The sequence below is a fragment of the Notolepis coatsorum genome, assembly GCF_963971535.1.
Source record: "Notolepis coatsorum genome assembly, chromosome: 11".
NCBI classification, from domain to species: Eukaryota; Metazoa; Chordata; class Actinopteri; order Aulopiformes; family Paralepididae; genus Notolepis; species Notolepis coatsorum.
This window is the reverse complement of record NC_140175.1, coordinates 128,998,471-129,016,442: the sequence shown is the minus strand read 5'-3', so window position 1 is coordinate 129,016,442 and position 17,972 is coordinate 128,998,471.

Sequence of the window (17,972 nt, the reverse complement as noted above, 5' to 3'; positions counted from 1 at the left end):
ATTTAGGAATAAAACTGATCCCAGGTCTGAAAGAGATAGTACAAGCCAATATTGCCCCTATAATCGAACACGTTAGTGCTCTGACCCAGAATTGGGCCAAGATGAATATGTCCCTCCTTGGGAAGGTAAACTTAGTAAAAATTATATTGGCTCCCAAATTAAATTATATCCTATATATGCTGCCGCTGACCCTCCCGACTCAGTTACTCAAACAGTATGACAAGATAATTAATGTATATTTGTGGGGGGGGCAAAAGGCCGCTATTTGGTCGGGCCAAAATGTATGCAGCAAAGGAAGATGGCGGCTTATCCCTGCCTAAGCTAGACTGGTATCACTACGCGTTCTCACTCTCCCAGCTCTCGAAATTGAATCACTCGACTGAGGAGGCACCTGCTTGGGTCAAGATGGAGGAGGAAATGGTATATCCCTCATCTCTGGAATCCTTCCTGACACAATCAGACAGACCTATACCTTATAAGAACCCTCTAATGGCGTTTGCCAGGGAAACTTGGAATCAGTCGCACAGGCTGACTAGTGATAGCCCATATCTAACCACAAGAGCCTCTATATCAGGGGTCAGCAACCTTTTTGAGTGCCTGATTGAAATATAGTTGTAACTAGTGTGCCTCAACAATATTCCATGCATCGTAATTTTTCTTTTTCTCATAATCAGGTCTTTTTAATGATAATTTTTACATTATTACATCATTATTGTTATTGTTATTATTAACAATATTATTATGATGGTTGTATCAACCCTAAATCTGAGTTGGGGGGGGGGGGGGATGCAATGCAGACAAACAGCTGCATACAGTGCGACCATTTCACTCACATTTGCCCATTCATTTTTGGACACATCACACACCATCGGTGTGTGTACTGTACGTGTGCTGTCATAGCTCCACCTACAGGCCTAATGGAGAACACCAGGAGAACACCAGGATGTGAATGGAGGGTGAATGTGAGGTATATCGTGTAAATAAGTTTTGATTGATCGCAAGACTACACTGTAATTTTTTTTTTATTAGTTACCAGAACTTAAAAATATTGAGTTCAGTTATTGTGCATTAAGGTTTTCAGTTTTCAATCCATAATAAGTTAACAGAAAAATAAGTACACAACCACATTATTTCAACCTAATAAAACTATGTTTATTGTCATTGTTTTAAGAACACAAGTTGACTTGGTAATACTCACATTTTGAGTAAAAAAATTGCTTTTAACATGTGCAATGTTCAATGAAATAGAAAAATAAATAATACAATTTGTTGATTAATCCCACTGGTCACAATGGTGACCGTAATAATGTTTTTGTTATAAGGCTCTGCAAATGTTACTGAATGATGTAGCAATGTATTTCCAGCTAAATTGAAATAATAAACAAATAAAGGGTCTCAATTAAATATGTGGAAGTAAAAAGAACCTGTGGGAGGATTTCAACAAGATAAATGCGACAACAGTGCAAAATAGTTCACTATAATATTTCAAAGCAAAAAAAAAAAAAAAAAAAATTTTTTTTTTTTAGTGCTGCCCCCTGTGCCTATGCAAATGCCCCCGCGTGCCTATGCAGGCACGCGTGCCTAGGGTTGCCTACCCCTGCTCTATATGGTATAATAAAAAACTAAAGATTGGTAAGAAATCAGTCATATGGGAGGACTCGATTAAAAGGGGGATACATGTACTAGGTGATATAGCCGGGGAAGATGGGGTATTACCTTTTGAGGATATTAGAAAGGATTTTGGTATAGATAATAAAAACTTCTATAAATTCCTACAGATTAGACATTGTATATCGTCATCAATTGGAGGGCCAAAATGTGGCCTGATTACTGCAATTCAAGAAATATTTTATAAAGGATGGCGTAGGAAAGGCGGTGCGTCAAGATTCTATGATGTTATAAGGGAACACAATGCACCCAAGTTGGCGGGTCTGAGGTTGAGCTGGGAGAACGATGTACGTGAGGATATTACTGAGGAAATATGGGAGAAGCTGGTGTCCAAATGGGGTAAATTCTCACGGGAGGCACAATCACAACTTATCTTCTACAAAGTTTTAAACAGAAGCTATTGGACGCCTAGTAAACTGGCCAGACTAAAATTAAGGGACAGTGACATTTGCTGGAGATGTGAGAAGGAGACAGGCACTTTACTACATGTTATACGAATGTGAGAAAGTCCGGAAAATGTGGGATCAAATTGTGATATTCCTAAGTAAAGTTTTGAATGTAAAGGTGAATAACTCCCCAATGGCATGTGTTTCGGGTATAGTAACGAAAGAGATTAAACTGCCTAAATACCAGGGAATGTGATATAGAATGGCCATGATATCAGGGTGTAGAATTTCCTTACGACATTGGAAATCACCCATTGATATTACTTATAAAGAATGGATGGAACTAATGTTCCGGACAGCATCATATGAAAAAGTAACATAGAGTCGCAGGGAGAGAGGATATCTTTGCTGAGGTATGGGACCGTTTTCTACACCTGACTGAACGGTCTGGGGACGAATGATTAAGGTGGGGTTTCAGTATTATCAATGATGAAGGTGAAAAATGGGATCTAACCTGATGGTACCTATACTTTATATTGTATTATGTATGTATATGCATAGATTGTATGTCCGGATGGTGTATCTATGGAGTGGCCACTTTCTCTATCACACGTGCATATCTAGCCGCATATGCATGTCTAGGACACACATACTCTTATGTGTACGAAACTGAATTACACACACTCATATGCACATGGCTGAGATATACATGTCAGAGGCACACATACACGCATATACTCACATATAGGAAGCAGGCATACACACACATACTTATACACACATCTGAAGCATAAGCTCTCACTTACACATATAGGGGATATACACATACTTACACATACATATGGGACACACACACATACATAGCTGAGACACACATACATATGCACACCTGAGATATACACTCACACACATGGCAGAGATGTACATGGTTACGAGACACAAAATGTAGGATCACAGTCACGTACCTGAGAAATGCACACATACACATATGAGACACACACATACGTACGTGAGACACGTACCCACATACACATATCTGAGACACACATGCATACACGTTCTCACACACACTTACATATATCTGAGACGCGTCCTCTCACATGCACTATGGAGAAAGATGGCATCCCGATAGAAGATGCAGCACATACCTGCTTCGCAGGTAGAATTGGACTACATGTAACGTATATACGTCTTGGTTATTATGCACAATATATAGTAATGTTTTTTGTTTTTTTTGTAAGTACTTTTTTAATTTCCATGTCTGTTTTTGATATGTCTGTATAAGTCCTATGTAAGTTTTGTATGTCTACAAGAAAAAGAAAAAGACAAATCTTTGACTTTGCATGTTATGCTGATGAAAGTTCTTCCATGAAGATGTGTAAGATTTGTGCAAAAATATCAATATTTAAAAAAAAAAAAAAGAAAAAAAAAAAAAAAAAAAAAAAGGTGGTAAATCACCCGTGCCAGATGGCTATACTACAGAATTTTATAAAACATACTCCATGTTGATTGCCCCTTTCCTACTGAGAGTATATAACGACTCCCTTCTAAAGGGCCAAATGCCACCCACGCAATCAGAGGTGTCGTTGTCCCTGTTGCTCAAAAAAGGTAAAGACCCTCTCCTCTGTAGCAGTTACAGACCAATCTCCCTCCTTAATGTGGATTGTAAAATATTGGCTAAGGTCTTGTCGTGCCGTCTCCAGAAGGTGGTTCCATTCCTGGTAGACCCGGATCAGACGGGTTTCATCATGGACAGGCAGCCCTTCTTTAATACCAGAAGGCTGTTAAATATCCTTTTCACAACCACGACTGGCGCACCAGAAATGGTACTCTCCCTAGATGCTGAGAAAGCGTTTGACAGAGTGGAATGGAGATACCTGTTCCATACACTTGAGAAATTCGGTCTGGGTCCGGGTTTTATTTCATGGATAAAACTTCTATACTCATCCCTGGTGGCCTCGGTTAATGTAAATGGTACCAAGTCGGGCCAGTTCTCGCTTTATCGTGGCACCTGTCCGCTTTCTCCCTTGCTCTACGCGCTCGCCGCAGAACCGTTAGCCATATGGCTTCGCAGTGAGGACAGATTTGAGGGGATTGAGAGGTTCGGCCTGGTTCATAAACTCTCATTATATGCCGATGATCTCCTACTCTATGTCTCCAATCCGTCGTCGTCCATCCCTGTTATCCTAAATATTCTAGAACAGCATAGGCAGCTCTCTGGGTACAAACTTAATCTCCAGAAAAGTGAATATTTACCTGTTAATGCTCTGCGGAACGGCTTCCTCAATCGCTTTTCCCCTTTAAAAGGGCCATGGAAGGTTTTACGTATCTAGGGATTTTCATGGCCAGATCACCGGCGGAGCTCTTCGCAAAAGATTTCCGTCCTCTGCTGGATCGCTTTAAGTTAGATTTTTTTCTAACTTTTCAGCATATACCAATATTTATTAATAAAGCCTTTTTCACCTCGATTGATCAACTTATAAGCTCATTCCTGTGGGGTAACAAAAGAGCACGTATTAAGAGGACAATCATGCAACTTCCCAAATCAGAAGGAGGTTTGGCCTTGCCTAATCTTCGTTATTACTACTGGGCATGTAATATAAACAAACTCCTTTACTGGAAGACCAAAAGGGAGGAAGAAGAACGGCCCCAATGGGCTCAGATGGAAATCTCCTCTTCAAAATACTCACTCTGGTCTGTGGCAACATCCCAACTGCCCATTTCAATCCCTATTAAACAGGTGGCTCGGAACCAAATCGTAACGGATACTTTGAAAATCTGGAATCAGTTTAGGAAACAATTTGGCCTACACGCTCCGTCGGGGCTAGCTCCAATCTCTCGCAATCACCTATTCCTACCGTCCTGCTCCGATCCTGTATTCAGAATCTGGGCAAACAAAGGATTGCTAACCATTAATGACCTCTACTCCGGAGGTGTGTTCTCCTCATTTGCAGAATTATCAAAAAAAAATTGTCTTCCAAACTCCCACCTTTTCCGTTTTTTTCAGATCAGACATTTTGTTCAGAACCAATTCCCACAATTCCCTGGCCGTCCTCCAGACTCGAGGATTGACCCCCTCCTATCGCTCAGCACTGGGCGAAAAGGACTCGGCTCAATTATATATGATAAAATATTTTGGATAGACCCAACTTGCTTAGACTCCCTAAAAGCCAAATGGGACGAAGATCTGGGAATTACCATTACAGAGGAACAATGGGATCATATATTAGACCTGGTACACACCTCCTCTATATGTGCAAGACACAGCTTGCTGCAGTGTAGGATCCTGCATAGGGTTCATTACACCAATGTGAGGTTAGCAAGGATATACCCGGATAGAACGGATGCATGTAATAGATGTAAACAATCTCCAGACGATTATATGCACATGTTTTGGACGTGCCCCAAACTCACAGAGTTTTGGACTGCAATATTTGATACACTGAGCAAGGTCCTGGGTGTGACGATAGACCCAGATCCACTCACTGCCTTTTTCGGAATCCCGAATACCCCTACAATCACATCTAGGGCTGCAAAACGAGTTGTGGCGTTCACTACCCTCCTCGCTAGGAGACTCATTCTCTTTAAATGGATACACCCTTCCCCACCCACAACAGATGGATACATGAGATACTACATTGTATTAGGCTTGAACGAATCAGATTCTCCCTAAAGGGCTCCCTTGGAACATTCCATGCGACCCGGCAACCATTTCTGCAACACATCGATACCCTGACTATCAATGAAGAGACTTAGGCTGCGGTTAGACTGACTGATGTTTTCGTTTCGGTTTGAAGATGAGTTTCGCTTTTCCAGGTCGCAACGTAGTGGCAGCCGAATTAGACATTCGTTTTGCAACCTGAGCACAGTGATGTAGTACAATGCCAAAGCAGTAGGTGGCGAACATGAAGGCAATTTTCAACCAATCAGAACTTGAATGAGGACACTCCACATCCTGTTCAAAATCTCAAAAGCCACCATCTTTAAATGCCTCCGCGAGCCATTTTAGCCAATGAAGCATTATTTCTCAGCAAGAAATAAAGTGCAATAAACAAACTGATAAATTCACTGTGTGTTCTGCCTCATTTGTTGATGATTTGTTGATGAAACAAAACTAACATCAACACAAGTGACCACCAAGAGCGGATAGTTTAGTCTCAAAAAAGATTGTCGATGTTGTTAGCTACATGCTAACGTGAATGGAATATGCCATTATAACAGTATAGCATTGTGGCTAGCAGCTAACGTTAACTCACGTCAGTTAGCCAGCCAGCACCAAACTGATGATATCGGGAGCTATCAGTAGCTAGATAACATTAGAGACAACACCTCATGTATTAAACAAAAGTGAATAGATGACTGGGCCATTTTGTTTAATGCTTGTTATGTTGAAAGAGGGGCTCTGAGCTAACAGGGTCTGGTAGCTAGGTAGGTAGCTAACGTTAGCTCACGTTAGCCAGCTGCTCATGCAATCGTTAATGCTAGCAGAATGAATGGATGTAAACTTTATTTAACAGATTGCAGAATGGGTACAATACAATACGGCTCAATACAAACAATTGTTAAGGGAATGCACTGTTGTAGCTTGGACTGGGGTCCTTATAACAATAACTTGACAACACATGGTAGCTGCAGCTATAGCTCTGTTGTCACCGGACGTTGGTGAGGGCACGCAGATGTGGGTATCTACTGCGCATGGGTGTTGAGCAAACAACGGCTCCGCGCAGATTCCACGACACGTTGTCGGCGAGTTTTGGCAAGTATCCAAAACGGAAACACAATTTCAGCGTTTTCAGTAGGGCCAAAACGTTTCCTGCCAAAACGGCATTTCTAGCAAACGTATTCAAAACGAAAACAAAAACAGTCTGTGTAACCATGGCCTTAGAAAGGATAGAGCTTTACACCTCTAACTGCACTTTCATATCTTTTATTATTATTTTATTCCTATTGTTTACTGTCCCCCCCCCCCTCCCTGTCCTGGTACGTATGGGTGTGAATGAGACCCCGGGGGAGTGGGTGGGTAATTGGGGGAGGGAGGAACGGGGGACACAACTGCAGAAGATCGAACTATTCAAGAATTATCATGACACTATAATTAGGGGTGGGAGAAAAGCGTGAAATGATATCATTGTTGACTTTCTTCCACAGCCACATCTGTGTTAGAGGGTCTTTTTTGTTTTTATGTTTTCTTTATCTCCTTTTATCTAAATATTTGTGCATACTGCAGATGTGTTTGATGTCAACCTACGGGGTGGGATGGGGTGGGTATGGGGGGGGGGGGTGGAGGGAAGGAAGGAAGGGGGGAAGAAAAAGAGGAAAAAGAAAAAAAGAAAATTGGAAAATGTACAATGGTTACAACTTAAATGTTTAAATAATTATTTTCCTGTAAAGAAGAATGATTACAGAATAATGTTAATTATAGCAGACGATCGACATTCCCAAGTATTAGTAGGAAGGATACTATAGGAGGGGGCAGAGACTAAATGTATAATGATGTCGTTGCTGTTTTTCTTTCCCAGAAACATCTATACCAAAGAATCATTCCGTCTACCTATTTACCGGTATGCATATTGAAGATGTGCTTATTGGTTACCTCCAGGGGGCGGGACAGGGAGGGAATGTGAGAAGGGAGGGGGGAATGACGGGAGGGGAAAAAAAAGGGGAGAAAATGGAAAATGTATAATATGTGCAACTGTACTGTTTAACTTGTTGCTTTTCCTGAAATAAAACAAAGTTTACAAAAAAGAAGTGAATTCACCTCTTGGTACAGAGGTCTGTGATGTCGCCCGCGGTGCGGACGCCCGGGGCTCGACTCCCACTCATGGCATGTTCAGAGTAGTACCGGCTACACGTGCATCCAAGCTGACTGCTGTTTAAGAAACGTCTTTTATTTTTTTACACAAACGTTTCTGTGCGCGACAGATTTCATATGTGCACGGGAGCATTTGGACATGTGCGCGCGCACAGGCGCACCTTAGAGGGAACATTGGTTGGGTGCGGGAGTTTTTTTTTCTTCTTCTTTTTGGCATTTACCAGGGCCCGTTTCTAATTGCAGCCACCCGTAGGTGCTCTTTGAGAGCGGTTTTGAAGGAGGGTAGGGATTCACATTATTTTACAGCTGTGGGTAGGGCGTTGCACATTATTGTGGTGGCCTAGTTGCGAAACGTGTGTCGTCCCTTGTTTGAGCCGAATCTGGGTTGGACGTGATTTGTGGAACTCCCTCTGGTGTTGTGGTCATGAACTTCACTGACCTTGTTACTCAGCTGATATATTTGTACCCTTCCTGCTGTCTTGTAGTACAAAACTTGTAAGTCGCTTTGGATAAAAGCGTCAGCTAAATGACTAAATGTAAAAATGTACATGGGTATCTTTGTGGTGTAGTGTATCTTGCAGACCAGGCCGATTGCAAGTTGCTGTACTCTGTCGTCTACTCTAAGCCATCCTATATTGTCAAAATGGGCAGGGGTAAGGTGGGTTTTTAGGAGTAAGGCCAAGCAGTAGCCTGACCAGTTTGTTTTGTGATGTTTGGAGCCTTGTTTTTAGGGCCTTTGAGGTGCTTTGGTACCATGAGTACGTGCAAGCATAGTCGTAGAAACCTTGAATGAGTGCTCCTGTTAGTCTTCAAGGTATTCTTATTTACCAGAGAGGAGATCCTGTACAAAAATCATGTTCGTTGGTTGCCATTTTGTCACAGGAAAGATTTGCCTCTAGGATGGAACCCAGGTAGGTAATTTCATCTTTCCTTGTGACAATATTGCCACCCACTGTATAGGGATGCCCCCCGGACCCCGGTTCTAAACGGGAACCGGTACTAAATTAGAAAAAACAGAGTATTGATAAGCTCCGACGTTATCGGTACTGCTATAGATACTCTAGAAATTATTATTATTATGATTTTTTTTCGAGGAATTTAAACGTTGCAAACTATCTTTCCTCTCTCCGTCTCTGCACGAGAAGCGAGCCATTATTACACACACTCGTCGCGAGCCGCTCACACTCACACATACGGGTACTTAAGGGAGGTGCGGGTGCCTGTCCGTGGCTCCGTGCTGCTGAAGCGCGCTGCACACAGACAGATCTGCATGCGCTCATCATGGCGGAGAGAGCGAAGCGCTCGAAAGTATAGGTATACTTTACGAGAGTCGATGCCGACAACGCATATTGCGTATAAGTGCAACAAAACATTTGGCAGTAAGGGTGGCAATACGAGCAATTTATCAAAACATCTGTTGGCAAAACATAATATTAGTGTGCAGAAATGCACCGTTTTTGACTGCTTTGCTCGCAGTGTTCCATCTGCATCCACATCCACTGCAGGTAAGCCAAGATACGGAGTTAGCTAGGCTAATAACGAATGATTACAAATAGGCTAATAAATAAAATATAATTGCTTAGCTAATTGTTTAGCTACAAATATATTTGAAAGATGACAACTTTTTATAGATAGTCAGGCTGAGGCTGCAGCCACCATGTCCCAGCCCACCCCTCCTCCCTCTACCACCACCGGTCTCAGCCAAGCCCAAAGTCCCTTCACCCTAGCAGCTAGAGGAAGGATGACAGAGGATAGGGTGCAATAGTGTCACAGCCTCTACTAATAAAATAGAGTATTGAACCGTTTTTAACAGCTGGGTATTGGGTGGGACATTCTGATTAAAGTACTTTCTAAATAAAATAGAAAGTCCCAAAATAGTTAATTTATCTGACTGCTTGTATTAATTGATCAAAAAGTAGCCATGTGCAGTAATATCTAATATAGTTATATAAAAGATTAATAAAGCAATGTCGATTATGTTGTTAGTTTTTTTTTTTACTAATTTAAATTAAAAAAATTACTAATAAACTAACCTACACGCAACACTTTGATGAACATTGTTACTCAGCAGATAGAGTTGTGCCCTTCCTGATGACTTGTCGTACAGAACTTGTAAGTCGCTTTGGATAAAAGCGTCAGCTAAATGACTAAATGTAAATGTATCTGGAGAAATGTAATCTTTTATTGTGAAGAAAATTACGTCGCTGCAGTTGACCATGGAGATGGTAAAGTACTATAAATGTAAAACATTTGGCATTTTTTACAATTAAGGTGAGATTGTACAACTTCAAGGCTCCTTTCGAGTGCCGATGCTGCAAGGAGGAGCAATAAGAAGAAAACAAAGTAAACATAATTGTACTTACAGATGTTGTGGTGTCCAGTCTGCTGTCTGTTTCCACAAGAAGAAGGTTTTGATCCAGATGTTTGAGTAGAAAGCCTTGGTCCAGTAGAGTTCCGTCACAGAGACTTCACACTGTAAACACACAAAGCATTTGTTGAATAATCAGGGCTCCAGACTAACTTTTTACATAACCCTGAAAGGATAATTTTTCTAGAAGAGCAACACTAGCTCCTCCCTCTACTGATGGCCCTGGTGGTAATGCCAGTGTCTCCTTTTTGTTCAATGTCACTGCCTTTCTTATTAGGCCTAGTTGTTGGCTACAACTTTGCCACAGTAGGCATTAATCACTTAATTAATAGTTCAAATGTCTGTGTCCCATTCCCGTTTGCACACGCAGATACACACACACACGCACACAGTGGGCCAGTGACTTTGGTGGTATGTGCTATTGCACAGATGTGTGTCCCGTTCCCGTTTGCACATGCATGCACAGTACAAATATACATTTATTTTTGAAAAAATAAATAAACTCTGTTACTTGAAATATTTTCACTGTGCTCCTAAATATTTTTGGGTGCTCCTAAATTTCTTTGGGTGCTCCTAATTTTTTTTATTTAGGAGCACATGTGCTCCTTGGGAAAAGGGTTAGCGTAGAGCCCTGCAAAGTACTGTAGGCTTTGTCAATACTGAACGACTTTGCGTTGTCAAGAGCCAATTGCACAGGTTGCCACTCATCTGGCTCTGCAAATAGATCTAGAGTCTGAATATCTCCGCATATATAGCCTAGGGCTGGGCGATAAAACGATAACGATAACTATCGCGACAAATTATTTCCTCGAAATAAACATGAAACGTGGTCGCAAAGTTTCGATATATCGATTTTCCAAGCTTGGATATGAGCACACGCACTAACAACCAATCAGTGAAGGAGATGGCCGATAGCGGAAGGAGACCCGGAAGGAGGCGCGGAGGTAGGACTCAGTAAACAAGGCTGGCTATGGCTAATTAGCTTGCACGGCGCTATTTTACAGTTTACCTGCCGAGTTGGTGTGTGTTTTGAATTCTGAGGGTAACTGTTATAGTAGTGTGGGGTATACGGTGGACGTTGTTGCAATGAATTGGGCGGAACAGAGTATTTTAGGGTAATTTTTAGTACATTGTCATGAGATACTCCGCTCGGAAACGAGGCTGGCTATGGCTAATTAGCTTGCACGGCGCTATTTTACAGGTTACCTGCCGAGTTGGTGTGTGTTTTGAATTCTGAGGGTAACTGTTATAGTAGTGTGGGGTATACGGTGGACGTTGTTGCAATGAATTGGGCGGAACAGAGTATTTTTAGGGTCATTTTTAGTACATTGTCATGAGATACTCCGCTTGCTTTGGCTAACTGCTAACGTGCGCGGACTGATGACGACATCAACTCGACTCGAGACATTCACAGCAGCAAAACAAGTCAGCCCGCGTATCGGCGCCGGGCATAATAACTTAATTAAACTTGACAGACATTATATCGACGATAATTATCGATATAGAGTTATATGAAAATAATTTTATAATTTTTTCGCGATAACGTTTTTGGTCATATCGCCCAGCCCTAATATAGCCTGATGACTGGCAGTGTGCATAGTACAGTGCGTGCTCCAAGTCAAACTGGATGACACATCTCTCTCAAATCCATTCTGAGAACGGTACGCAGTGCCCGCGATGCGGGTCTTGATTGATTGATTGAAAATTGTATTAACAGATTGCAGAATGGGTACAATACAGTACAGCTCAATACACACAATTGTTAAGGGGATGGAGACCAGAGAAAGACTTCCGTCTTGTTTACATCAGGGTCCCCCATTTTCAATTCATCATAACATAATATGACATACATGACATACAGATAGACAGTACTGCTACAGTACTGCTACATCTATACAGGAGGTCGGGGGTCAAGGACTACAACCCCCTCAGCATCGACGGGGCACTGGTTGAGAGAGTGAACAGTTTCAAGTACCTCGGAGCCCACATATCTGAGGACTTGACATGGACCACACACATTGACAGTGTTGTGAAGAAGGCACGACAACGCCTCTACTTCCTCAGGTGCCTAAGGAAGTTCCAAGTCAGTCAGAAGATCCTTAAGAACTTCTACTCATGTACAATAGAGAGCATCCTGACTGGCAACATCACCTCCTGGTTTGGGAATAGCACTGCACAAGACCGTAGCAGACTACAAAGAGTGACACATTCAGCCGAACGCACAATTGGAGGGGGGCTTCCCACCCTCCAGAACATTTACAACAAGCGGTGCAGGGGTAAGGCTAAGAGAATCATCAAGGACTCCAGCCACCCGAACAACTGCCTCTTTGAACTGCTGCGGTCAGGCAAGCGATACCGGAGTCTTAAGGCAAGCACAGAAAGACTCAGAAGAAGCTTCTATCCCCAGGCCATCAGGCTGCTCAACGAAGAATAAACCCTATGCAACAACCATCAAATGCACACAGCACACACCCACACACTCACTTTAAACAAACAACACACTGCAGCACCCACTCTCCACACTTTAGATCACCTAAACACACTTTATATTTATTGGTAAAGGATTTGCACTACAACTCGTACACCTTACTGTAAATTGTACCTCATCCCATTTCTGCTTTGCACTATATAGTATTGTATATTAGTACATTGCATAGTATATTGTATATTGTATGGTAACTCAGTTACTTCTATTCTGCATCGAACATTGTACATATGTCTATACTGAACACTGACCTCTATTTTTACTTCTATTTTACATGCTATACTATTTTATTTCATACTTATCTCGTCTAGCACAGTCTCTGGAGCGTAACAGTAAGAAGCATTTTGTATAAAAGTATTCTGTACTTCTGTATGACAACTATTAAAGAAACTTGAAACTTATGACATACCAGATCTACAAATACAGTACTGTTTGTGATACAAAAAGAGTTAAAAAAAAGAGAGTATATACATTTGATGTAGAAACTGTACATTGGAGGAGGTGGGGGGGGGGGGGGGGGGGTTGGGTAGGTGGGGGAACTGTACATTGGAGGTGGTTGGGTGGGGTGGGGGGGGGGGGGGGTAGGCGGGTGGGGGTAACTGTACATTGGATTATCGACTAAACCTACTTGGTCCAAGAAGAGGGTCTCGTGTATTGCTGGGTTTAAGTCAGTTGTTTATTTATTTATTTATGTTTTACTGTTTGCATACGAGGTGGTCCGCAAATGTTCTTGATAACAATCTAGTGGTCCGCATAAAACAGAAGTTTGGGAACCACTGATATAGACGATCTCTAAATATGCGTTCTATGCTACGTATACAGTACTGCATATCTGTATGTCATGATATACAGTATATGTATATCTGTATGTTGTGTATGTCATAAATGTCATTATGAATTGAAAATGGGGGACCCTGATGTAAACAAGACGAAAGTCTTTCTCTGGTCTGCCTCCCCTTAAGAATTGTGTGTATTGAGCTGTACTGTATTGTACCCATTCTGCAATCTGTTAATAAGATCTTCAATCAATGGCCTGGGCGGCCAGAGCATAACTGTTCTAACAGCAATATATAATCCATTTCAGACAGAACGCACGCAATAAGTTATAATAATTATTATTATTGAAAAGTTCTGTATTTTTAAAGTCGTATTTGGGGGCAATTAACCAATGGTCTGCTTTTAAATCTTTTTTGGGGTAAGAATTTCTTATTTCGGTAAGAGTGCTCTCGACCACCCTAATAATTTGTTCTTGCCTGAGAAAAAAGCAACAATAAGAAAACGGTGCTGAATCCCAGGTAAGAACAAAGTAAGAGGAAATGCTAGTTAAGAACGAAATCCGTTCTTATATCGCTTCATGCATGAGGCCCATTGTGTCGACTTAGCCATTTATTGCGTGTTTGTTTGCTATCTGTTCCAGCTTTTTTTTTTTTGATGGAACCAGCTAGAGAGGAGATTTTCCCTGCCTGGGAACAATTTGATCCGATTTCTCATAATAAGGTATGTACACTACATAGTAATAACTAACTGAGCTGATCTCTCTAAGTACTCACATAGTAATAACTAACTGAGCTGATGTCTCACTCTCTCCTAAGTATCACATAGTAATAACTAACTGAGCTGATCTGTCTCTTAAGTATTCACATAGTAATAACTAACTGAGCTGATCTGTCTCCTAAGTATTCACATAGTAATATTAATAAAAGTGACAACACAGCGTATCCCTTGTTCTAATTTATGTTACTTTAAAAGGTGATGCGTCTGTTGTGTTCAAAATAACTTGGATACGACAATAACACCTCACCGATGCTGAGGCATTATAGAGCAGTGGTTCTCAACTGATGGGTCGCATGGCCATTTTGAGTGGGTCGCGGATGAGTGCATGGAGAAGAAATTGAGGGGGAAAGGGTTTTATTTCGCAGTCTACAGAATTTCTGATATGATATGATACATTTATTTATATTGCGCCCCCTCAACCAATAGTTACATCGGCCCGGGGCGCATCCCGGGAATGAAAGAGAAACAAAAAAGACAGAAAAAAGACATGCAGGCCAACCAAGCCGATAGAGAACGGACAGACATAATACACCAGTTGTAACTGAGGGGTTACAAAACCCTGACTGTATTAAAGATTGTTTAGATTAAACCACTACTAAATATTATTACTTGCCAGACAGGCGGACGCGGCCCTCATCTGCATAGTTCCCAGAGTTCAGTGCTTCAGTGTTGGTGGGGCTTAGACCTAAATGTTCCTAATATAACTGCATCGTCTGCCCCGAGGAGCCAGAGAAGGACACAAAGAGCAGCTGGATGTAGATCACATCACTATTTCTCCCTTCTTCTGCTCTAAAGGGCTGAAACGCTGGCTCCCTGACGCTCACCTGGCCTGAACGGTGTTTCTGTGGCTGACGGTATATATATCCCACCGCCTCACAGCCTCTTTGTCTAGCTCCGGCTAGACGTATACTAAAATTGGAACGATACAGAGAAGATTAGCATGGCCTCCACTCCCCTTCCCCTCACTCTTCTTCTCCACCTTTGTCCACCCTTCTCCCCCACTCTCCTCCCCACTACACTCCATCACCACCCGACCCCTCGCTATTCTCACCCCCATCACTGTCGTTCCTCTCCTCCTCGATATATCTCTTCATGAGCAATTCCCACTCCTCGCAACTCCATTTGTGTATCAAGTCCTCACTGAACTTGTTCAAATCTTCATCCACCCAAAACCCCGGATAATCTTCCATGGGCCGGTGTTCTGCGGAATCCTACTGCCTCCTCGAAAACTACTGCCGTAGCGCGACTCGCTAGACGCGTCTGCAAAATTCCACTGCTCTGCTGAGAACTACTGCCGGTGACGTCAGTGCTGCGAAATTCCACTACTACTTCCTCGAAAACTGCTGCCGTAGCGCGACTCGCTAGACGCGTCTGCAAAATTCCACTACTCTACTACTCCATTGATTGATTGATTGATTGATTGATTGATTGATAACTTTATTAACAGATTGCAGAATGGGTACAATACAGTACAGCTCAATACACACAATTGTTAAGGGGATGCAGACCAGAGAAAGACTTTCGTCTTGTTTACATCAGGGTCCCCCATTTTCAATTCATCAGGACATATATGACATACATGACATACAGATAGTCAGTACTGCTACATCTATACATTTATGACATACCAGATTTGCAAATACAGTACTGTTTGTGATACAGAAGGAGTCAGGAAAAGGGAGTATATACATTTGACGTAGAAACTGTACATTGGAGGAGGTTGGGTGGGGGGGGTTGGGTACACTGGGATATTGACAACCATACTGGGTAATCTACATTGGAGGTGGTTGGGGGGGGGGGGCACACTGTATATACAAGCAAAACTGTACATTGAGGGGGGGGGGGGGGGGGAGACACTGTACAAACAAACAAAATTGTACATTGGACTATTGACAAAACCATACTAGGTAAATGACTGTACATTGGGTGACGTCACTCCGAATTCCAACAGGTGTACCGACATTTTATCATCTACAAATACATTCGGATGATATTGTTTAAGATATATCAACAAGACTCAACAAGACGTTCGTCAGCAAGGTGGCAGAATATTGTAGAGTGAACGATTGTGGGTCATGCGCATGCGTGCGCAAGCACAGGAGCGCTGTCAGCAGAATTCAGCAGAGTAGTTGTTTTTAATCTAATTGTTAATACATATATATCGCTATCAAAGAATGCTCCCACTACAGAATCATTTTATATGACCTCACTACTCACTCCATGTATACTGTATGCATATGGTGAGCATATTTTTATACTCTATCATAACATTTTTATGTAAGATTTCTGGGGTAAGGTATTTCAATACACCAATATATCGCTATCAAATAAACTCAGAATTCAGGGAACAAAACTGTTGCTTTTAACCATGGATTTATTTATATACACTCCATGTATACTGTATGCATATGTTGAACAAAAAAAACATTGAACAACATGTTATCAGTTATCAACATTCAAACTTATTTACAGTATTTATTTACAGTTTTGATTGTACAGTTCCCCCCCCCCACCCACCCAACCTCCTCCAATGTACAGTTCCCCCCCCCCCCCACCCAACCACCTCCAATGTACAATTCCCCCCCCCCCCACCCAACCTCCTCCAATGTACAGTTTCTATGTCAAATGTATATATACTCTCTTTTCTGGACTCTTTTGGTATCACAAACAGTACTCAAATTTGAACATCTGGTATGTCATAAATGTCTAGATGTAGCAGTACTGTCTATCTGTACTATGGGTATTACAGCTGGGCACTACAGCTGGGTATTACAGCTGCGCACTACAGCTGGGTATTACAGCTGCGCACTACAGCTGCGTGTCAGCTGGATGTCGTCATCGTCACATTTTGGTGTACGACATTTTATCATCTACTTTATACATGCTTTATACATTCTGCTGCAAAGCCAATTGCATGCAAATATTTACATGCTTATACAGTAATAAGTTATGTATGTACAAATATGCGGTCCACCTGTTCTCCATTGCTATACAGACCAGGGTACAGCTGCGTGTCAGCTGGATGTCGTCATCGTCACATTTTGGTGTACGACATTTTATCATCTACTTTATACATGCTTTATACATTCTGCTGCAAAGCCAATTGCATGCAAATATTTACATGCTTATACAGTAATAAGTTATGTATGTACAAATATGTTTTAAGATATTGCGTCACCATCAACAAGTCAAACAAGACGTTCGGCAGCAGAATTTTGTAGCTGAAAACGAGTGGAAAGGGATTGTGGGTCATGCGCATGCGTGCGCAAGCGCAGGAGCGCTCGGCAGTAGAATTCTGCAGGGAGTAGGATTTTGCAGAACACCGGGGCCCATAGATATCTATAATGCCGGGGCCAACCACGAAAACTACACGTCTCAAAAACTGACCTGTGCGCCTCCCACCACTGATCACTCCCCTTCGAGCCATCAATCAAACTTCTAAATGACTCTGCCTCTGTCTCCACTAAATACTTCTTCTTCTTCTTAGGCATCTTGCTACGAGTCTCCATCAACGACCAAACTCAATTTTCCTCTCCAAACAAATCTCAATTGATTTCGCAGCAACAACAACAACTGTGACCGCGCCGCCAGCTTTCTCCGTCACTCCACCACACACATCACATATACCATTTAACTTTTATATACATACAGACTCATACAACATGCAAGGGTGCCTTAAGCTAAGTGACTAGGTCAAGT